This window comes from Lagopus leucura, unplaced genomic scaffold (assembly GCF_019238085.1).
Source record: "Lagopus leucura isolate 7727_CA_CO unplaced genomic scaffold, USGS_WTPT01 Super-Scaffold_1, whole genome shotgun sequence".
Classification (NCBI taxonomy): Eukaryota; Metazoa; Chordata; class Aves; order Galliformes; family Phasianidae; genus Lagopus; species Lagopus leucura.
This window is the reverse complement of record NW_024962250.1, coordinates 9,563,175-9,586,554: the sequence shown is the minus strand read 5'-3', so window position 1 is coordinate 9,586,554 and position 23,380 is coordinate 9,563,175. Positions and strand designations below refer to the sequence as shown.

At 45.6% G+C, this 23,380-nt stretch overlaps 1 protein-coding gene across 6 annotated transcripts in view; it reads right to left on the bottom strand.

The window, feature by feature from the left end:
- The window catches only part of DPF3 (double PHD fingers 3), a 157,132-nt gene extending 140,973 nt beyond the window's left edge, over nt 1-16,159 (bottom strand). For 3 of the 6 annotated variants that reach the window (XM_042870297.1, XM_042870305.1, XM_042870326.1), the window contains exon 1: nt 16,125-16,159. The gene's annotated coding sequence lies outside the window, so the exon portion shown is untranslated. The remainder of the gene's footprint in view (nt 1-16,124) is intronic. The other 3 variants (XM_042870335.1, XM_042870315.1, XM_042870345.1) reach the window with 2 other exon arrangements.
- Between the last annotated feature and the right edge of the window lie 7,221 nt (nt 16,160-23,380).

Here is a 23,380-nt window from a genome sequence, read left to right as displayed (position 1 = left end):
GCATCCAAAACATCGTAGAATAGCTCCAAGTCTCCCAGTAGGAAGATGAAATTTTCTGAATAGCACCATCCTGAAATGGCTCAGTGAAGCTAAGTGGCTATAACAAACTTCTGCACAGGCAGCAGGGATCTTTCTTCAGCTGCTATCTTAATACTGCTCTTTACCAACTCGACGTACGGAGCTACCCAGGGTGAGCACAGCTTATCTGGCAGATACGGTCTCGCAGGTATCCCAGACTGGGAAGTAAATACCGTGTGTGGTTGTAGGGCACAGAGCATCATTTGAAAGCAGAGAGAATTAATGGTGCAGTTGGTATTAACATATGGACGAAACATTGCTTTAAAAGTTCAAACAGCAACTGTCAGCTGAACAAAGTTGGCACAAGGGTGGCAAATGGGTTTTGCAATTGTGCTATTTTTACTATGTAATACTGATAGTGTATAAAAGAACAAATGTTGTGTATATGTTCAATGCCAAACCTAAACCGTTGCTAACAGTGTTGTTATGATATGATTAAAATGTCACCATCATTACTTGCTGAAAAGGATTTTATTTTTCCCTCCAAGCAAGTGTTTTCATTACTGGAGTTTTACCAGACATGTTTGTGAGAAAGAAAGGTGAAGGAATAACCCAACTCAAATATTTAAAAGCATTTAACCGTTCTGGCTCATTGACAACTGTACTCTCTCCCTGTGATTTTTAAGAGCTGCTGATGCCTCATGGAAAAAACTTTGAAAAACAGTATTGAAAAACAATTTTGCCAATGTGTCATATTTTCTGTTTTATCCCTTCCCTTGCTTCTCACTAGTAAATGAATCTACGTGAAAACAGAACCTTGATTCTTTAGGTAGACAAAATTTGGATCTGAGCTCTGCCAAAGCATGTGGGTGTTTGGATCCTGTCCATTAAAGACATTTTACTTCAGATCCAGGTTCAATCTTGGAAGCTCACAAGAAGTGCTGAGCTCCAGGATTTTGTTCAGATCCATCCCCGTTACTAAGAAGTCATCTTGCTGCCCGTCCTGTGTGTTAAGCTATAGACTTCTGCTAAGGATCTCATAGGTGGCAGCTAATGTCAACATTTGCTCACACATTCTAAGCACAGGGTGTTGCTGAATATCCTACAGGGTGGGAAGATTCTGAGAAGTTAAAGGGAAAGGTAGCTAGGCTGTCTTGAAATAACAGAAACTTGATTTATCTCTCATACTGGCACAACATTTTGGACTTCAGTGAATTCACACTGACTGAGTACAAACAAAACCCATAGTCTGTATGAAGCCAACGGGTTTTTTTCCACATTCGATGCCTTGAAACAACACATTCCACTCCAGCCAAAGAAGCTCCTGCTCTCTCATATGCACAAGAAAACAGAGCTTCACCCCAAATCTCCCACTGCAAATTACTACAAGTGGAGAGGGCAAACAAATCAACTTTCCTTGGTTCAAAAAGATGCCAAGCCAGACATAATCATGAGGAAAAAAAAAAAAAAGGAAAAAAAAAGGAATAATAAAAGAGTTTCAGCAAAGTCTTGGCTGCAGATTTAGCTGCAATGGGCAGAGCAGTGGAAATACTGGGTAGTACCTTCCTTGCGAACATGCAGGACAAACTTCTCACACGACCTTGCTCCTCTTTTATCAATACTTCCATTACCTTCCCTGACATCTACCCCAAGGATGCTGAGGCAAAGCAAGAGAAGACAACCAGCACACAGACAGCCTGTCTGTTCAAGTACAGCTTTTCATCAGCGGATTTGCCAATGGCTGGGGTAGCTGAGGAAGACTGACAGATTCATAAGAGACCAGGGTTTATGTTTCACTGTTGCCAAGCCACAAGACAAAAACACAAATCTAACAGAGCACTGAAAAACTACAAGTTTGTGAGGGGTGAGCTGACACCTACCAAATGCACTGAGAGAAAGAAGAAAGCTGCAGTAGTACAAAAAGCAACCTCCAGATTTCCAAAGTGCCACCTATCTGATCCTCTCATATGGTGCAGTATCTCAGGAGAAGACAACCTGGCATACAGACTTCAGAGGCTCTTCAGTCTGAGCTGAGAGAGAGAGAACTCACTCCCAGAACACCACAGTGCTTTCTGCTGAAGAAGCGGAGACGAGCAGTAATTGCTAGATGAAATGGAAAAAAATAACCAGCAACAATTCCAGGCCCAGATCTCCTCTGTCTTGCACTTCATGTGGTCATTTACATCTGGGCAAAGTGAACATGAAACATTTCCAAACCACAGCAGCAGTAATTCACACTCGCTTCCATTGCATAAAGCATGAGATCGGAGAGTCAGGCCCTCCCTTACAAGCAAAACGTCCCCGACAATGAACGCTGAGTAAAATATAGGATGCATAATTCCATTTGTTTTGGAAGACAGTCAATTTAGAAAGGTTACCACTCGACAGCAGCCAAAATCTGCTTCTGAACTCCCAACATTCTCAAGCCATAGCCTTGTCAATAGCATACAGGGTGCACAAGATTATGACCAGCTCAAGCCGTTAGTTTCCTTTCTGGGCAGGAATCCCAGCATAACAGATACTTATGCATATTCTGTCCTCATTTTATCTAATTACAAATATCTCTCTAGGGATGGGGAGGGGAGAAGAGGTTTGATCACACGATTTTAGGTCATTTATGCAAGGGATTGCTGGGACATGCATTGATCCAAAGAGTGCTGTAATATTGTAAAAGTTCCCAGAGCCCTCCCTCATAAAATAAATAAAGATTAAAAAAATTCTATTTATAAGTTTTTGAAAGTAATCGATAGGAAAGAGTTGAATCACATCCTTCTGTAAATTAGTAAATTAGTAAGAATATGGAAGTGCTTAAAATGCCAAGACACTGACTAACAAACAATATCGTGTTTTCCTAAACACCATCTGTAAACATATTCTTTCTTTTCTATACTATACACACATACAAAAATGTAAATATATTTTGCAATAGATACCTTTTTCTCCAAATAAGATCAATAATATCAGGAAAGAAAAAATTGTACAAAGTAGTTTAAGATAAAATGACTTCATGTTGTTAATCCGGATTTTTACATAGTGGTTGCAACTCTGATGAAAGAAGCAGCATGGTTTTACATTGCTGAACTCTTAAAAGCCACATCTAGGCACAAACTAATTAAGTGAACTATCTTAATATTAAGCATAATTGCCCCTGCTTGCCCTAAATCAACACAGCTTCAGACTTCTGCAGTCCAAAGAATAGGTACAAAATAGTACACTTCCCATCACCATCACAGAGTGCTCCAAACCTGTTTCTGAGTGCTTCAAACCTGCTCTTTAAGTGTGAGAGTAACAAAGCAGAACTTGGAGAATTTCTTTATGACAAAAATGCAGAACTTTGTTTGGAACTGTTTTGGAAAGACTGGAGAAGTTACTGGCTGAATAATTACCCTGGAAAAGGACAGGAGAATTAAGCAGACACACTTCAGGAACAGAAAACCATAGTAATACAAGAAAAAAGTGGATCTTAAAGGTCAGATGTAGAGTGATAAAAGGAGAAATGCCAAAGTCAAGAGCTGGAACTTGAGAAAGCTATTAAGAAACAATAATGTTCTTCAGACATCAAAACACAAGTGATTAAAGAAATTTCATCTCTTTTGCAGTGAAAATGTACACAGATAAAGCATAATGTAGGAACAGGCCAAGAGCTAAGGAAACACTGAGGATGCCTGAGGTGGAATCCACAGTTGTGCAGTGAAGGCGCAAACACTGAATCACATCTGCTTGAGAACAGCCATGTGAAATCATACATCTATTAGCAAGTTCTTCAAGCAGATACTGCAAATCATGGTTAGTACTATGTTGCTGAAGTATGGAAAGCAAAATAAAATATTTTTGCTCTAAAACTTTGCAAATTATTGCAGTAAGGCTAACTGAACATGAGTTTATTCACATCAAATTTTTTTAAGTGCAAAATGAAAAACAAGAAGCATGAAAGATTACCAAAAATAGGAAGACAAAGATAAGTACAAGAATGATGATATACACCTGAAGAACTAGAGAAAGAGAAGTGGACAGAGAGTGGACAGATGTTCTACCAAAGACAGTAACTGGCTGAAGGAAAGTTACTTACAGAGTTGCGCAAAAAAAAAAACCCTGGTCTGCAGACTGATCTTTTTCAGCGTTTCTGCTAATGACCTTGGCACAAGAAGCATGTGTGCTGATGACCCCAAGCCGGAGGGCCATCGAGGAAGTTAAGAATATCAGGCAAGAATAAGGCGGAAGGAATATAGTAAAAAAAAATTCAGCAGACACCATGGAGATCATCTCCTCAACAACGACAGCTGAAAGAGGACAGAAGAAACAGAAGAAAATCACAGGCTGACATTACATCTGTCACAGGATGACTGTGAACAACCAGCGTGAAACAATAACAAATACAGAATCAAAGTGTTGCCATGAGAGGTAAAATTAAAGTTATTGTAGAGGGCAAAAGCTCATCTGGAAGAAACACTGAGTACAGTTCTGTCTATTCATATTCAAGAAAGATAAGTGGAAGTAATCCAAGCTGAGAGAAGGTAAAGGCAATAAATACTTAGGTGATTAAAGGGAAGTAAAAGATAGCATAGATAGTTTATTTCATCAGAACAACGATGAGAGGACTCACAACAGTGTCATACAAATTCCCGATAGTGGAGAGGAAGACGTGAACCGAGTAACACTATTTAGACTAACAACTCCATTCTGGCACCAGAACAAATGGGTATAAACTGGTCACAAGTAGGGCTAGGCTAGGGATTAAAATGCTATTTCCAGCCACCAGAGAAGTGGGTTCTGGAACCTTCCCAAGAGGAGTAATGGGAACAAACAGTCCAACTGGGGATTTAAGACAAGGACTTTTCAGTTTATGAAAGGGATTATCTGACATGGTACCAGGGGACTGGACGTAAGACCTAGGAACCCTCTCTTAAACCTTCCCTTCTCTTAATTGAGCCTCTCTGGCCAATTTGGCCTTTGTCTTCTCGTCTCGAAGTGCCCACATAGGAACCAATTAGTGCCAAATCAGATGGCAGCTTTCACGATATACGAGGACTGCTCTGAAAGTTATGCCTCTTATTTTATTATGTTGGCTTACGACATCAGAGGTGGATGTTGGTGGTATGACAGTAGAGGTTGAACCTTCTTGCCAATATTCCATTACATTTGGTTGCCACGTCACAGACAACAGCAGAGGGGCAGTCTGTCAAAACAGTGTCTGACATGGAAGTGCATACGAAGCAAGGATGTGTCACTGAATTTATCTTTGTGGAAAAAAATTGCACCCATTGACATTCATTGACATTTGCAGAACTTTTATGAAGATCAAACAGTGGGTATGAGTATAGTGAGGTGGTGGGTTTCAGCAGTGGCAACAGTGATGTGAAAGACAAGCCCTGTAGAAGACAGCCATACACAGCTGCCACAATGTGCAATAAAGAACATTTCACCATCAGCTCAGCTGTGCAAATTGGCTAATGGTGGTGACTGTGTTGAAAAATAGTGTTTTGTACCTATAAATTTACTCTACCAAACAGTGTTATTGTGCTCTTTGTAGTCACTGTATTTTCCATGGAAATAAATACGAGACATTACTTTCAGAACAACCTACGTAGATATCTATCCACTAACCAGGATCACCCATGCACTCAAGGCAAGATATTAAATACAGAATCTTTTTAATAGTGTTTTAATAGACACTGTAGTCCAACTCAAGTTTTGATGGTAGTACAGCATGCATGAAAATCATGTCCAAGCTACTGCTGTGGTCCCTTAAGCATTTGCCAAGAGCTCACCAGTGCCAGTGCCAAGCCACTCTTCCAGCTGCAGAGAGGAGCACAGAATTCCCTCTGGAGGAAACCTGCATCAGAACTCATCAGTGAGTGCCTCCTGGACATCAGCTTGCAGGAACCTGCCACTCTCCTGTCCCATCTGCTAGCCAACTGACCAAAGGAGAGCTCTAAACTATGGGTGATTCCTGCAGCCCAACACTGGAACTACTGGTCAGCTTAATGAGTCCTTTCTGACAAGCAAAACCAAAACCCAAGGGTAGCAAAATGTCAGAAAGCGAAAGAAATATCCAGGTTTACCAGAATCCCCCCAGACTAAGACTGAAATTTTCATGAAGCCTCTGTATCAGTTTAAAGATGTAACACTCAGCATTTGAGCTGGCCCCTCTTGGAAAAAGTAGTATTTATAAAGACAACAGCAAAAGGTCGAAGTCCTGCAGTCCTGAAAACAGATGCATCGGCAGGAAAACCCTGACAGGTCCTAATTGATAACCACGCTTGAGGGAAGCTGCCAGAGGAAAACTGCTGCAGCAAAGGCTACGGGGAGCTACTGCTCCAAAACCCTGCTGTGGCAGAACAGCACATGTGGCTGCTGGAGCAGGAGATGGACATGGTTAATTGACTGGTAAAGTTTAGCAGAGATGGAATTAATGCAAAGAGCTCAGAGCCCAGGCGTGCAATTCTGTTACCAAGGGAAGGAACCATTCGGCTGGAATTTCAATCCATTTTCAGGTCAGAGACTTTCCCAAAGGCAGAGCGCTCACCCCGCATCTGTTCCTCTTCTTCCCCTCCAAGGGGTGCAGGGAGGAGAAGGTTGCTGGTGACAGCAGCCTGAGAAACGGGCTGCTTTGTAAGGGCCAGCCAGGCCACAACTTCGTGGGCTGTGTGTATGCAGCAGTGCAGAATTCAGAAGACATTCTCAGGAGAGCCAGCCTCTGATAGCCCTTGGGTTTTGTGGCTAGTTAGGGAAACAAAACTAGAAAGCTGGTAATAGAGGAGAAGGGAATTTTTTTTCAGTTCGGCTCAGCAAAATGAACACCTGAACCAAACACATTTGCAATCAAATCAGATAAGGAGTTAGTTACTGTGGAATCACAGCAACAACATGGGAAAAATATGCCCAAATAATTACTTGGTTAAATTGAAGTGTACTGCAGAGGAAGATACGAAGGACATATACACAAACCACAGTCCAGATGACATATGTGATCTGGTGCTGCCCCACCAATTTTTTCATAAGCATTACCCAGCATCATATTCCTCTCAGCTGGAGTCTCAGAGACACTTTCCTCAGTAAGAGGACTAGATTTGGGAACTTCTCAACTTCTTTTACCAACACACTCTACAAACACACATACTTACAAGTAGCCCTGTAAAATAAACTGAGTCACTGTTCTCACATCAGTATCTATAGATTCAATGCACGAGTTATACAAGTTATACTGAGCAGGCTATCTGGTGGGCAGCATGGATATTTTTAAATTCAGGGAGGAAACATTTTTAACTACTTACAACATAGTGTAATTCATTTCATTCTGATGGTAAAATTTTTGCACCCCATCAGCTCTAAGCACTGTCATTAAATGTTGTTTCATGGCATTCTTCAGTTAATTCTTCCTATCAGAAACAGGCAGACAGTCTTACTTTACTTCCCGACTATTCCTGATATCAGCTGGACCGAGGACCTGCTTGCTAACCAGGAAGGATTTCCTTTCACTTCATTCATATCATTCATATATTGCCTAACACTCCACGCTCAAAGCAAAGAAATAGGACTTCTTGTCCTCCAAATATCAGCAGCTGATGGTGCAACAATAACCAAGTCATTTAGTCATGTCATTCCTTCCATAAGAAGGACTGAGAAAAAAAAAATCTACAAAAGGGATTGTGATGTATTAAACCTTGAGTATGATTATAAAGTGTTTTCCTGCTCTAGAATGAAATTGCCACATTCTTAAGATCGCAAATAACGTTTTTTCTAATTCATAGAATCATAGAATCATTAAGGTTGAAAAAGACCACTAAGGTCATCTAGTCCAACTATGGACCCATCTCCACCATGCCTGCTAACCGCATCTCTCAGTGCTACACTTACACATTTCTTAACACCCCCAGGGAAGGTGACTCCACCACCTCCCTGGGCAGCCTGTGCCAGAGCGTGAGCGCTCGTTCTGAGAAGTTTTTCCAAATATCCAACCTGAACCCCCCGCTGCATCTTGAAGCCATTTCCTCTAGTGCTGTTGCTGTTACCTGGGAGAAGAGCCAACGCCCACATCGCTACAGCCTCCTTTCTGGTCACTGTACTCTATAAGATTAAGGTCTCCCCTGAGCTTCCTCCTCTAACAATCCCTGAGGGAACTCCTCAGCACCTTCTCATAAGAAAATTATAGGTGGGAGAAGTTTTGTCCACCTGCTTTATGATCAGTCTGAAGAAATCTCAATTGGCAGAACTATTCATAGTCAGCAAAAAAAGTCTTTTCCTGGTAAATGAGGAATCTCCTTTTGACCTATATTCATGCACTGGAAGCTTAACTATATTTTAGCAACAGGTCATTACATTAGCATGTACTTTACTCAGCCTGAGAGTCATACCTGACTGTGAGAATAAGCTCACAACTCCGACCATGAAAACCAATGAAGAGTCAGGTTTAATTCAGCAGGCTCTCATCTGCCACACTGCCACAAAGGAACAAAGCTGCCACTCAGAGCTGTGAGGCACAGCTCTGGAGGGAGCCTTGCTCCAGGACAGCACCAAAATGCATCACCTCCAACTCCCCACCCTCCTCCAAACACCACAGTTGGTCACAGAGAGCCATCCTCCCAGTTCAGAAGCCATTAAAACACTCCGACTCACTCTATATGAGGGACCTGAAACAAACATTTCGTTTTGGGAAATGGCTCAGGAAGAACACGTGAGGAAGCAGAGCAACAAACAACACCTAAGGTGGATATAAATCCAGATAAAATATTAAAATCATTAAAGGGTTGCTGCTCCCTGAAGGTTGGAAAAAACGAAGAGAGTTAATTAAAAGCAATCTCCACACAGTGCTGAGCTAGTCTGCCCTGATAAATCAACAGCTAGGACTCTGCTGTAGAGGTCAATGGGGGAAAGAGTTGAGAGGCAGGGGAGAGGAAAGCTAAGGAGAGATAGAACATTTAGCTGAGCTTATCAACAACAATGAATCACAGCTGGTGATGTGAAACTGAGAAGGTTTTCCACATATTTCCCCATCAACATTTTTTGTTACATTTCGACCTCATGAATGCCCGTTTGCTATCAGCATAAGACCGGCTAACTGCTGAAGCTCCTGTCCATTTGCATCAGCGGAAGAGAACAGAAAGAGGGGAGAAATTTTTGGGGCCCCTCTGTACCTGAAGGAGTGTTAACATCACATTCACCCACATTCACCACCAGTTCAATCACTGGGGACTTTGTAACCACAGTTGACAGAGGATGTGTCCCTTTTTGGAGAAGCACTTCTGAAAGGTAATGTCTAGGCATCAGTTAGGTTTCAGGAAGCAGTAGAAGTGCTGCAATTCACCCATGCCTGTGGAGAAAGAGCTCACCACAGAGTCTTCCCATCACCAGCACTCACCCAGCATGTCTCTCCTGGCTGCTAACATGCATTAGGCCAGCTGTGAAAAGTGCTGATCTCAGAGTCATGATCCCAATCTGTTCCATATCTTACACCACCAGGTATATGTTAATGAACTGAAAGCTGCAAGCAGAAAGAACCTGTAGAAAACATAGAAACCTACAATCTTCCAAACCCTTCTTTTAAAAAAAAAAAACGTCACCAGGGTAAGCTTGTATATAGATCTAAGTGGGCTCTGATATGATTCTGATATATTTCTGATATATTTCTGATTCTGATATCACAAAACTCATAGAATAGTAACTTCAAGTATGATGCAGCTTTTATGCATGGTCAAGACCAAAGAAGATTGGCAGTAAAACATCTTTCTGAACCTCCATTTCCATCATTCCGATCTGGAATACAGTTCCATTCATTTCAATTTTTCCCCCATCTCCAACTAATCACATGTTGGGCTGTGGAGCCATCAGGCTACAAACACTACAAATTGCAAAACTGCTAGAACCAGATCAAAAATTTCACAGCTGTATGACACAATGCACTGAACTGATGCTCACTTACTCTTCCAAAACATAAAAAACACTCAAAATACTTTGAAGAGGTAATTTTATTCCAGTAGGCATAATCTATCTTCCTGTGGCTAGCATGAAGCCAACTCCAAGCAGAAAAGCAGCATAAGCACTGTGCTTTGTGTTTTGGCAGGAGTAGCATGCCCGCATCTGATCAGATCACATCAGCGGTGCCAGCTGATGCAGTAGGGCAGGCTGGCATTAACCAGCTCGGGACACAGCCTTATTTCTCTGCTTTGCACCTGATTTTCTTTGCACAGTCTGACAGATTTAGATTTTGAAGCCCTACAGAGAAGAAACCATTAAGCCACATGTTTGTAGAGAATTCAGTCTTAACCAAAGAAATCAGGAACCCCAACCAGAGCACTCTTTATAACACGTAAAGAGCCAAAATGATGAGGGGTCTGGCAAGAAACAAGGGGGAGGAAACTAAATTATGTGGAGCTCCTTTCTTTCACGTATTTAGATTTAATACGCACATTACATCATTACAGTTGGCATTATATACTGATTTATTCATATTAACAGAAAGCAAGGACGATGTTATCAGATGTCAAAGCCTGATACGGTGCACTGTGTTGCATGAATGGAGAGGTGATCCTCAGCCAGGCTGGCTCCATTCTGCCTTAGGGGACTGCGACCCTAAGTGTCACTTCCAGCCTTCCTCCCCAGCAGAACAACACTGATAGAGTCAGCGTCCCCATCAGCATCTGAGCAGGGGACTCTCTCCCAGCTACAGCTCAGCAGAACGCCAAATTAATGACTCAGGGCTTGGCAAGCACACGCATGCTGATCACAGCCACCCCAGTGCACACTCATCGACACCCGTCCCTGCCCCGCTCACACTGCTCAGGTGGCTCCCAGCAGAGCCTCCCTCGAGAGCACTGGGTTGCCAGCAAAACCTTCCATGTGGCTGCAGCTCAAACCGCACCCAGCCGGGCAGGTAACTGAAAGCTGAGCTGCGTGCTGACACAGCCTCACTGGTCCCATGCTGGAGGAGATGGGGGCGAGAGGGATATTGGCCAGCAGCCGCCAAGACACCGCATTATTCTTCTCTGAAACATCTGCTGGGAATCTGTGGTTAAAATACGCTCTGCTGGGAAATAAACCATCCATAACAATGGGGGAAAAAAAGTATAGGAGGCTCGTACTTCTAATAGTTTAGGTCATTAAAGATAAATAAGAATTTTAAACATTCAGGATTGAAGCAGTTACTTAGGCTATTTGTTGCATGTAACTTGGTTTAGACAGTAAAAATGCAGCAGAGAGTTTCCTTATTTCTTTTGAAAGAAAAATCACTTTCTGCATTTCACATACTGGTCCAGTATATTAGGGCTTCTTCCACAAGCTGCACAGAAGTTTTTAAAGAGCAGAAAGAAGCACTTCCCCTCAAAAAAAGTTAAAATGGGCATTTTTATAGGTATGCTGTCTCCTAGATACAGCACTTTAAAACTGATCACCTTGAAAGAAACAAACCAAAGATAAAACCGGGACCTGCATGAAAGAAGTAATCCGTAAACCTCGGTCTGTGCCCAAGGCAAAAGCCAGCAGCATCATGCACCCCAATGCAGCCCCAGTCTGGGCTGGAAACGGCACTGCCTCTGCCTGGGGCAATGTGCCACTTGAGCCTGGGGATCCCCAGGTCAGGGCTCTGTTCGGCCAAGGGAAAGAGCGCCAGCCCCCAGAGCGCATTCATCCTACTCTGACAAGTCCTCAGGGATGCACAGTATAGGAATTGTTCTTACTCAAGGCAACATCACTCATAGACAGCACAAGGATGAGCCCAGAATGAATTCATACATTGTAAAATTGAGCTACCAAGCAAAGAAACTCAGCTTCAATCTGAAAGAAAAAGCAGGGTGAGAAAACACCAGTCTCAGCAAGTGGTAATTCTAAGAATCTGGAATGTCTCTTTTCTAGACAGCAGAGGCACAGCCAACGAGATAAAGCACCTCCAGGAAGCCATTCTTCCAGTTGGAGGAAAGCAGAGGCAGAAGTGTATTTCCACAAGGCTACACATCGGGTGCACCCCATTACCTTCCCTGGAGTCCGCCAGCACTTGAGGACAGAACCCCATTTCACCTCCTGGGCTGCCCCCCTGCACCGCCTGGCACACTGTTCCCATTCACCCACTGGGGACTCAACCTACTGGACGCTGTGAACCCAGACCTCAGGACATATAGTTCAATATTACCATCAAGAATCACCCATCTTTGGAACTTTGTAGCTCATCCCGGATAGCTCAGTATTGCTTTCACACACCACATATTTTTTAAATCTTTTTTTTTTTTCAGTGAGAGTTTTATGTCACAAGCTCTGTCCATTCTCACCAGCGGAACAAATTTACAAAAGCATTACAACAGCTATTCACACACAAGTTACTCATGCGGCCAGACAAACACTGTAACTTTTAACACATTTATCTGGCTCTCCTCATTCAGAGCAGCACATCTTCAGATCTTCAGGATTTGGCTTCTCTCCTCCCCTTCTCACCCCCTACAACTTTGTTCTTATGCTCATGTTTCCCTGCATAAATACAAAAACATTCATCCATCATTTTCGCTGAAGGGTGGTGCTGGGATACAGAATAGAGAGTGTTCATGTGGGCAGCAGTATTGGCTTGAAATGTGTCATGCTGGGGCTCATTTATGTTTTTAAGAGACTTCAGAGCCACATTGTAGAGATTTTGGTACATGATTTAATGCATCTAACAACCGTGTTCTGTCAAGCAGAAGAGCACTCCCTTCTGCAAAGCCACATTAAAATCACCTTCACATCACTTGCAAATGCTGAACTGGCAACCTAACTGTCCATCTATCTTGTTGCTTCCACCTGCTGGAAGAAGCACTGCACATCATACTTTGTTATTAAGAATTAGCAACCAGCTGCTTATGCAACAACATCCAGACAATAAATAAATACATAAATAAACAAACAAATAAATAAATAAGTTGTCTCCATCAGCACTTAGTCACACTGTAGGGTTGTTCTGGCAGTGGGTAAGAGGATATGGAAACTTCCAGTTCTGAGACCCCAGCTTGAAGTCAAGCCCAAGCTAACACTTACAAAATACTCCTGCCATACAGGGCCCAAAGACCTTTGCTGGTCTGCTGCTGACATTAAGCAAAGAGGTGTGCCTCCTTTTTGCACTGGTTCCACATGCCGCAGAACCCATCATAACAGTGAAGGCCAGTGGTCCTCCAGAGCTGGAGCCGCCTGTCAGGGCTATTCCATCCAACGGGCACGGCCATTGGAAAACTGACCGCTGCCACGTGCTTGTGGCAGAGCAGCTACACAGAAGACCGGTAGGGTTTGTAAGGTTAGCTCCAGCACTGCGCTCAGCATTGAGCCGGTTCCCAACCACCTGGCTGGGAATAAACCTCCCCAAGCACATCAGGGCTGTCCAACAGCACGGCCTGCCGAGGACGGGTTAGTCACTGTCCCACGGCCTGGTGGAGCCAAAGGAGGGAGGGCACTGCACCGTGACACTGGGACACAGCCAGCAGCAGCTCCTCCTGCGTGCATCAGGGCAGAGCTGCAGCAGGGCAACCTCGTGCCAAAAAGGCAGCAGCAGCTCAGCGAGTGCATTTAACTGATTGTATGAAATAAAAGTCAGCTGTGGGAGTGCAGAAAGAGGAAGGGTGGGGGAAAGCAGCTCCACTTCTAGATCGGGCTCTGTAAATTACAAGATCTTAATTACATTAAATACATTATGGTACTGTATGCATATCGCTAGTAAGGCAGGGGTGGAGGAAACGTGGCTAGCTGCTAAGGCTGTAAGCTGCACTGCTGTGCTCTACACTTGGTCTTCAATTCAGAAAGTTTCTTAACAACTTTGTCCTAGTTTAGTCACCCACAAAACAAAGGCAATAATCCCTTCTTCACAGAGGTGATGAGAGGTTTAATTAATTAATGTTTACAGAGCCCACTGAGATTTCTGACTGACATTTCAAGTCATTCAGAATACCACTTCATTGCATTTGTTTCTTCTGCTGCCCTGCTCAAGCGTCTCCACATTAAGATATCCAAAGAAGAAGAAAAAAAAATAGAGATAAGTACACAACAATGAATCCAGCATTTCCAACCCACTGCTGCCCATCAGCACTCTGAGTGCTGCCTTTTCTGCAGGCAAAGAACTCTGTGTTTATCCAGACACCTGGTGCCCTTTTCTCGCAGATCTGTTACACTCGCATCTCTGCCGTTTTTGCCCCAGAGCACCGTGTAGGTAAGCAGGGTGCTGGATGGCAGAAACAGCAGGCGGCTGCGTCGGGCTGACCAGACTGCCAGAGGCAGTGAGGAGGAGAAGAGCAGAGGGATGAAAGCCCCTGAAGAGAACCAGCAAGTGAGAAAAGAGGCAGAGAGAGAGGCGAGCTGAATGTGGGAGCGCCCATCACAGCCGGGGGGACTGCACGCACCGAGCTATTCCGTGCAGCACGTTCCCAGGGACGCTCAGGTACATGGAGCACGTTATCCCGAGAGCAGAGCAGCGTGAACGAGGCCACACGTGTGTCCAAGTGCCGGAGAGAAACTGAGCTCTAGGCACCCGCAGACGCGCGGCACAGCCGGGGCTGCTGACACCTGAGCTGGGATGTCTCGGTCCCTACATTGTCCCCGGCTCGGAACGAAACCTTTGTGCGGGCAGTTTCTGTAGGGGGCGTTTGTGGGTTTTCAGATACAATCAAAACGCAGATAAATGCAAATGTCATTCGGCTCCCTTTCATTGTCAGGAAGGACACATGAGGATAAAACGTTGTGCGCTACGTCCTTTCCCCTATTATGCGTCCTACCGCTTTCGTCCTAATTTACTCCATGCATAATTTATTTACATGTGTATTGTTTCCCGATCAGCAACTTTAAAGAATGAGTGAAAATTATAAAATGTTTTATTAAACAACTTCTCAATAAAAAATGCAGGTGGTGCCGGGCAGCCCGCGCCGGTCCCACTTCCCCCGCTCAGCACAGCACTTGGGCAGGCAGGGAGAGGAGCTGCCCATTGTTCGCGCTCTCCCACGCTGCGCGAGAGGAGCCGAGCCTGCCGCTGCCCTCCCGGCTCTGCACGGCGAGGCCGGGGGCCGGCCGCTCGTCCCCCCCCCCCACCCCGAGGCTCCCGGGTAGCGCTGCCCGCGGAGAGCGGCTCTGGAAGCCGGGCGGGAGCTGCGAGCGGGACAGAGCGCCCGGAGCGGCAGCGCGACAAGTTGCTACGGGCGGCGCGAGTCCGGAGAGCGGCGGCGGCGGGTACCGAGCCCCGGCCCCGGGATCCCCTTGAAGGAGCGCGGGGCACCTGCACTGCCGCTGTCCACGGCCGTGTGGGCGCTGCGGAGCGCACGCGAAATGAAAGCGAAGGTTTTCTGCCAGGACGGTGCGGGAGAGCCGGCAAACGTGTCAGCGCCTCTCCGCTGCCTGAGGCTCTCCCTCCCTGCAGACAGCGGAGAGACGGCGGCAGGAGTCCCCGAAACCACCCTTCGAGTGGTTTTCCAACTCCAGCCGGAGGAACGCGAGTCAAAAACAAACAAGCATAAAGAAGCAAAAGAAAAGAAAGCAGAGCCACCCCGCAGCCCTCACTTCGGCTCCGGACTCCGCTCCGCGCGGCCGCGAGTGCGGAGAAGCGCCGCCGCCAGGTGCCCGCGCTGCGCTCCGTCCGCGGGAGCGCTGCCCCGGGAGGGAGAACTCTCCCGTAGGAGGTTACGCGGAGCCGGATCGCGCTCTCCCTAATGCTCCGGGATTAGCCGCGCGCGCCGCGACCGAAGGGAAACACGGGAGGAGAGCCGGGCAGACGGCGAGCGGTCCCACGTCTCTCGCAGGACGGGGACGCCGGTGGCGGCCGCAGCCGAGGCTCCCTCCCGCCCCCGGTGCCCGCTCCAGAGCTGCGAGAGGCACCAACTCTTCGGCGCTCGGAGCGACGGAGCCTTCCGCGCGCACAGCGGCCGCTGCGCCGCAGCCCCGCGCCGCACCCCGCTCCCTCGCGGCACGGAGCTCCCCGCTGCCCGCCCCGCCCCGGCCGCCGGACCCCGCGGGACGCCGCCAGGTGCGCGCCCGGGGCCGCAGGACGCGCCGCCCGCCCGGAGCCGCCGAGCCGGGGCCGCGCGCGGAGGCGGGGATCCGGGGACGAGCGCGGCGGGCGGGCGCCCTTTCTCGTACCGGAACCACGCGGAGCGTGTGCGGTTCTGAACCCTACTTACGCTTTCAGGGGGTTGTGAATGACAGTCGCCATTTTGCTACAATGTAACAGAATATTGTGTCTCGGAGTTCTAAAGGTTCGCTCAGGGGAAGCGGCCAGCCAATCGGCACGCGCCGTGCCGGCCCGCCGCCCAATCGGGCGTCGGGGGCGGAGCCAGCGCGCTGCTAGTTATTAGGGGAGCTGTCAAAGCCCAGAGGTCGCTCCCTGCCTGTGGAGCGGGCGGCGAGCGGCCCTTAAAGGGGCAGCGCCCGCACGGGGCACGCGGCCGGGCGTCTCCTGCCAGCGGCCGCCCCCGGAGGAACTGCCCCGCCCGGCGCCCCCCCCCCGCCGGGCTGGCACCGCCGCCCGCCCGTCCCTCGGGAGCCGCCGGCGCTCGGCAGAGCCGCTTCCCCCCAGGAATTTCGCTCTCGCGTCGGGCGGCCGCGGCCCCGCGCCCTTACATAATGCCCGGCGGCACTGCCCGTCGCGCCCCGCCCCGTCCGCTCCCGGGACGGGACGGCCATGGCAGCGACAGACGGCGGCTGGGACGAGTCCCGGGAGCCCGCAGCCACCTGCCGCTACTCCGAGGGGCTCGCGAGGAGTGGTGGAGCGCGGCCGAGCGACCGAAGGAGCCTGCGGACGCGGAGGCAAATCGCCGGAGTGGATGCAGTTACACCGCGTGAAGCGGGCACGGTCCGAGCCAGGAGCTCTCGCCTCGCCCTGCGGCGGCGTCTCTCCGGAGGACTCCCTTCCCTTCGGGCACCTCTGTTCATCCAGAAACAACAACAACGCCTGCCTCTCCTCTCCTCGCATTCATATAACCAGAGGAAACTCAACTGCGGGCAGTTAAAGCATTCCCCCGTCACAAGAGCAAGATAGGCGCCTACAGAGCTAGCCAGACCCACAACTTAATGAAAGAATGGAAGTAAACGTTTGAGAGATTTTCAGATGTAACAGAGAAAACAGCAATTGCTGGGCTCATGGGATGAGCTTTGCAAGTGCAGAAAAGCAAACTCTTTCCCAACTGTTTGTCAAAATAAAACTTTCTAATGTGTGGGCAGCAGAGAAAAGGATGAGAGACGGAGAACAGAGAGGTACAGAAATTATTACAAGCAGATAAGAAGGGGAAAAAGCAATGCATCACTTTCCCATTCATGCAGGATTCGGCAGGTTTGTCAGAAGTTAAGCCTTCCTTAGTGTGCCTTGGGTCCTCCCTTCCCAAAGCACCACCTGCTCCAGCTCCAAGGCCATCCTGCCCACTGTATGCTCCCAGAGGGAACCATCTCCCCCATCCGAGCCATTTGGTTACAGGAGAAACAAGCTTCCTGTCAGCTGGAGAGTTGCCAGACTGCCGAGATGTATCCTAACCACAGTTCTGGGAAGCAATCTTTAAGAACGTTTCCATCATCGTATTACAATATATTATTTTGTCTGGTAGTGGTCCAGGTGACATTGACTGTAACTGCAGAAACCCCTGTTCAGTACTCGCACTGTTCACAGGAAAAGCTAACCACAAACTGCCGAGTTCTCACAAGCACACGTTGCTGTACACGCTGCACAAAAATGAATGGGTCTGCATGCACCTGAACTGGTGACCCTCAACCAGTGACCTGAGTCACACCCCACTGCCACAAAGATTTCTGGTTTGATGCACTGTTGTGCTATTCATCCAGTGACAAAAATGATCCAAAAGTTATCATTTACCCCCGGATGGCCAAATATCCAAGTGAGGGATAGCAACTCCTTTGCTTCATGTGACAAGAAAATCAGCCCAAAACCGCACAGTGCTGCAGAACTGGAGGCAGCATTGGGCTGCTGAGGGAAGGCACCTACATCCGGCTGTGCTCTAGGAAGTCCTGAGATACCCTAATACAAAATGGTGACGCTTTGAGAGAATTAAAACAAAACAAACCCGTTTGAGGTCATTTTCAGAAGTGTAACAAGGCCCTCTGACCCTTTTTGGACAGAGATAAAGGCCCATTCCTGCTCTGCAGGCACAGAGATCTCAGCACACTCTGCAGGGAGTGCGGCTTTCTCCTGCTCCTGCAACAGCCCTCCTTCCCTTGCTGCTCCTTCCACATGGGCACCGGGCCTATGTCAGCCACCAGCAGGCACAGCAGGCAGTGATAACCACCACAGTTACTGGCCAGGGAAGCGTCAGAGCTGCCCTGCTCAGAGGGGTCCCAGCAGGCTGAGTGCACAGCAGCCGCACCAGGGCCCATTTCTGCTCCACCTCTGCGGATGGAGACATTCAATCTTGCTCACACCTAGCTGTCCTATAGCACATTTCATGGAGAACTGAACAGCATTTAGCTTACTGGTTTAGCTGTAAAGAAAGAACAGAGCACTGACTGACAGCACGCTCACAGAGACCTACGTAACTTATTCACTGATTTACTAGTTGAAAGTAAGACAGCTGTTACAAAATGTTATTAATAAAACAAACCATACCACAAAGAGCTGCATATTCACATACACACAGCACTCCATCATCAACTGATCATTCACAAACAAAGGCTTTAGATTCATTTGTCTTCTGGTTTGGGGCTTCCGTAAGTCACTAATCAATACAGTTAATGCGGATCTAAACCACGCGTGAGCATCAGTTCAAGCCCCACACATCTGAAATACCTCACTTCCATACCCACTGAGTTCCAACTTCATGATTTTTACATTCCCATTTGACTTCTGATAGTTGATTCAAACCTACCAAAAACAGTCCAAGGAGGCTTCAAGGAAATATATGCACTGTAAAAACATTTAGCATTAAAGGAAGATAATATAGGTTTATTTTTAATAAATAGTTGCCAACTGCTTGAACAGCCAACTCTCACCATTAAAAATGGAAGGTAGATTTTGACATAACAAAGTAAAATCTCTGGCATTAGCATGATGCCTAAAGCACTCTGATCCCATGGGGCTGGAGCAAGTAGAGCTCCAGAAGGCACAATCCACATCCTTACCTCCTGGCACATAGAAACCAAGTAGGAGAAAAACAGGGTCCTTTCCACTGTGCTGGAAGTGTCACAGATCATATTGCAACCATCCTGAACTATCCCTTCAAATGTTAATCCAAATACATTGCTACTTTCTGAGAGGGGTCAAAAACATTCCTGCTCAGCCCACAGAGCCTTATTTCAGCTGAGGAACCTTTCACTGTGAAAGTTTTACCCTCTGCTCATTGTCCTATTTTCCTTTGCTCCTATTGCTCCTATTTTCCCTTTTATCTTAAGTTTTCATGTAGAGTTGTTCTTTTCTGGAGGGAGACAAGGTTAGGCTCTTGCTTACACATTCCTCAACTCTTGTGAATTGGAAAGTGAAACAAACTAGATACTAACACTGAAAGCCACTGATCTAATTTTGCTATGCAGGGAAACAAAAGGAGCAGTTGGTAGTCTACCAGAAGCCACAGGGGTTTTTTTAGCTTTAATATTTCCAGATATGCCTAGTAATATACAACTGTGCTTTGCTCAAACTTATTCATATTCAAAGGACAGGATTCACAAAGATACAAGCACGATAGCATGCTCTGTGAGAGAAGACTTAATTTGTTACAGCAAAACAGGGCCCCACATCCACAGATATCCTGCAACAGATTCGAAGCCTTAACTCCCTTTTATTTATTTAAAGCTTTGCAGGCATCTCATACACTGGTTCTTGTCAGCCCTCCTCCTCCTTTTCTTTGATCTTTCCCAATAGTTGAGTTAGCTGAAAGAGGAGAGGACAGTATCAGGGTGTCAATGTTGCAGACTCAACAGCAGCCCTCTGCAGACACATCACCAGCAATCAGACACAGTCAGCATAACAAAGATACTACGGAGCTACGCAGCGTAAAAATCAGTGCCAATGATTCATTCCTTGTAACTTTGGCAATCGCATTCTTAAAAGGTGGCCTCCAGTTTTGTTTTGTTTTTTTTCTTGCTTTCTTAAAAGCAAAATTCCCCTCCATAGCTACAGCAACAGCTTTTTGAAACCTCAGGGCTCATTGCAGGCCTCATTCTGACTTCTCAAAGTTTTAATTCTGTGCTCTGTCTTCTTTCTCACAAGCACTGAGGACACACTATAATTATGATGGATCTTAGGTTTAACGCTTGGATCGAGCATAATGAATCACGGTGAAACTCTACCTGAGAAAAACAAAATGACAACTCACAAAAAAAAACAAATTGCCAGATTTATTCAAAGAGCATTAACTTGGAATTTAGCTCTTGATTGGAAGAGCTTCACCTTTACTTCATCATTGATGGGACACCTCAGAGAAAGGAATGAATATCTGACTGCGACTATCCGGTGACTGCACTGTGAAGGTTTTTTATATTTATTTAAACTGTAGGCAGAATTGAGCTGTGCAGACACAGCTTGAGAACAATAACCTGTTTTCTTTCAATATTTGGACTTATTTTGTTGTTTCTAAAATACATTTCAGATCTTACAGGGCTAAAGGAACAGTTACCATTAGAAGTCTGTTAAAAGACGTTACTTTTGCAGCACATAAAGCAGTTACACTGAAAATTAAACTTAACCTGAAAACTTCTCACCATATAACATTTTTATTAGTATTTATCAGATATTTATTGTCAGTGTCTAACAAAACTTCCAGTGCTGTCAGCTCTTTTGCCATAGAAATACAGAAGAATTACTGTGTTGCAACTTTACTTTTTATTTCCTTCCCTTCTTTTTTGTTCCCTCACTTCCAAAAGAATTTGAGTACAAAAGGAAGACTGAAATCTTGCCACCATATAACTCAAAATATCTTTCTCTGTGTAAACGTTCAGGATAAAAAAAAAAAAAAAAAAAACTTGATGTATTGGTGAAGGTGGAAAGGAAAACAATCCATGTAAACAGCAGTTTGGAATTAGTGAGGGGGTAAGAAGGCATTAAGCTCATTTTATTGCATTGATTGGCCAAACACCAGAGGAAGACAAATAAGAGGGAATAGGATGCTCGTGGTTTAGTTATCTTTTAAAATCTGCTAAATAGAAGAAGCTTTAAAAGTGTCCTGAAATTGTTTCTGTTTCCCATCCAACTTTATTTTAGTAGAGGAGGGAAACAACAGAAAGGCACTGACTGACCTGTTTAAATGCCAGTTTAGGTCAAGGCTGTCTTTAAAGCTGGCAGACTCTCGGAAATCTCAGTGGACACAAGGTGCTGGGATAACACAGAACAGATCCTAGGAATTTATTAAAGTAATAGCAATTAAAGTCACAAAGCCATAGCAAAGCCAGTCCTGATTTTCCTGCTCCTAAGTCTCCTCAACAACTTGTACCCAGGGAGTTAATTTGATACATATTTCCCTAATCCAAACAGGCTCTCAGACCAGAAGCACCTCCTTCACAATTTTACTGATACTCCTACACGGAGATAGCTGTTTTGGTAAAATCTCGTATGCAGAAACAGCTTCACTAAGGGTGGAGAGCTATTTGTTGGGGGTGCAATGTTCTGTTGTTGTTTGGGGCGTGTTAAACAGGGGTGGAACATCTTTAGTGTCGATGACACCTGCTAATAGCGGGTCCCACCTGCAACAGGAAGCTCTGCCTTGCAGCTCTTGCCCCATCCATTTCTGCAGCACATCTAAGCCAGTATGACAATTTTTCTACAAAAGCTCAGTCTTTTGCTAGAGGTGATAGGCCTTTGTTGATGCTGTTATGGTGCTGCCTCAACAGAGAGTAGCTAAAAATGCCAGATTATTATGAAATTCTAAGCAAAGAAAGTAGCTGATGGAATAGTATTTGGTGCAAAGCCCACATTTTTGCTACTACTGGTGCTGCTTGTTAGACTATTTCTAGGACTATCCTGTAGAGCCCTTGTGCAAGTCCAAGAAAGACTGTCTAGTGCAAGATTTCAACATTTACTTGTGTCTGTGTGTCTATGTATATACACATACAAGCCAGACTCTCATCCTCGTGTATATTGCATATATAGAACTACTAATTTCATCAGCATCACTGCTTCTGATTTATATCAATACCTACAAACATAAGCTTAGACAAGCTTCACCCCAAAAGTCATAGTTAATAGCAGTTACCAGTGAGCTCAAGTAGGCTGTAGAGTCTCAAGCCTGTTACCTGGTATGCCACTACATTGCTACAAGTAGTACTCACACATATAATATTATTTACTCTATCTCCTGATCTCAGGCAGGCAGGATAGAAAGGATTGCTACCCAAGTTTTGGGAGTCAAACAGAAATCTAAGCACATCATCACACGAAGCTCACAAAGCCAGCTGTGCCACATGCAGAAAATCCATAGTGCCATACCTTGCTATTTCTTCCACAATCTTTTTTTTTTTTTTTAAAGGCCAACCAGCTAAGGGCATCCCAGCACCTAATTCTGAAAAAACACCGGCACCTTCAACATCAGAAAAAAGGAGAGAGAAAGAGAGAAGCCATCAGACATATCTGAAGGTACCTCAAAGACACCTCATAACGTTTGGACTGCTTGGTATCTATCTTTTTTGAGAGTAATTAAGCACTACAGTTTTTAAACAGAGCAGAACTTTGTGGAATTAGAAATAAGACTGGTCACCTACTAAGGACTGTGTCTTCCATGTGCTGAATTCTGCACTTAATTGAAAAACCCAAAGGGTTTGTCCATCTCACACACAGCAAAATGCTCCCTCCCATCTGGCGTGTACAGCTAAAGCCTTCATGAAATATGATCTAAAGGCATTAGAACAATTCTCTTAGAGTAAAAACATTTACAAGGAACAATATTACAGCTGCTGCTGCAATGCTCCAGCTTGCACAAAGTAGAATACTTTACTAAATTATTTTCTTAGGGGAGATTCTCCCTGTCTGGCTCCTGCAGGCATCAGCATCTTGCTACCTAACACAAGCAATGGGAATTCAGCTTCCAGGAACTAAGTGAAGCCAACGGCCACAGAATAGAGCCCCAGGACTGATTCTTACCTTATGTACAATCCTTCAGAAATGGTACTAGCAAATACAACTACCCTTCATTCTTTGCCATTCCCCTTTGGCCCTGCAATAGCTTCTTACTCTCTCCTAGCCACTGGCTAATTCTTCTCCGAGCTCTTTTTATTAAAGCATTTTCTCTCTCCACATAGCAATATTTTTTTTTTTTAGCAATCACAATCATCCACTCTAGTCATCCTTCTAGACAGAGCCATTGGCAAAATCCCTTTAGGGAGAAGGAGAAAGACTGCACAGAATGGTCTGAAATACACTTGCATTCGTTGTGGGTGAGAGGTGCTTATTGCTTAAGATCACTCTCGTATCAGACAAGCGATGGATTTCCTTACTCTATTTATACACTTG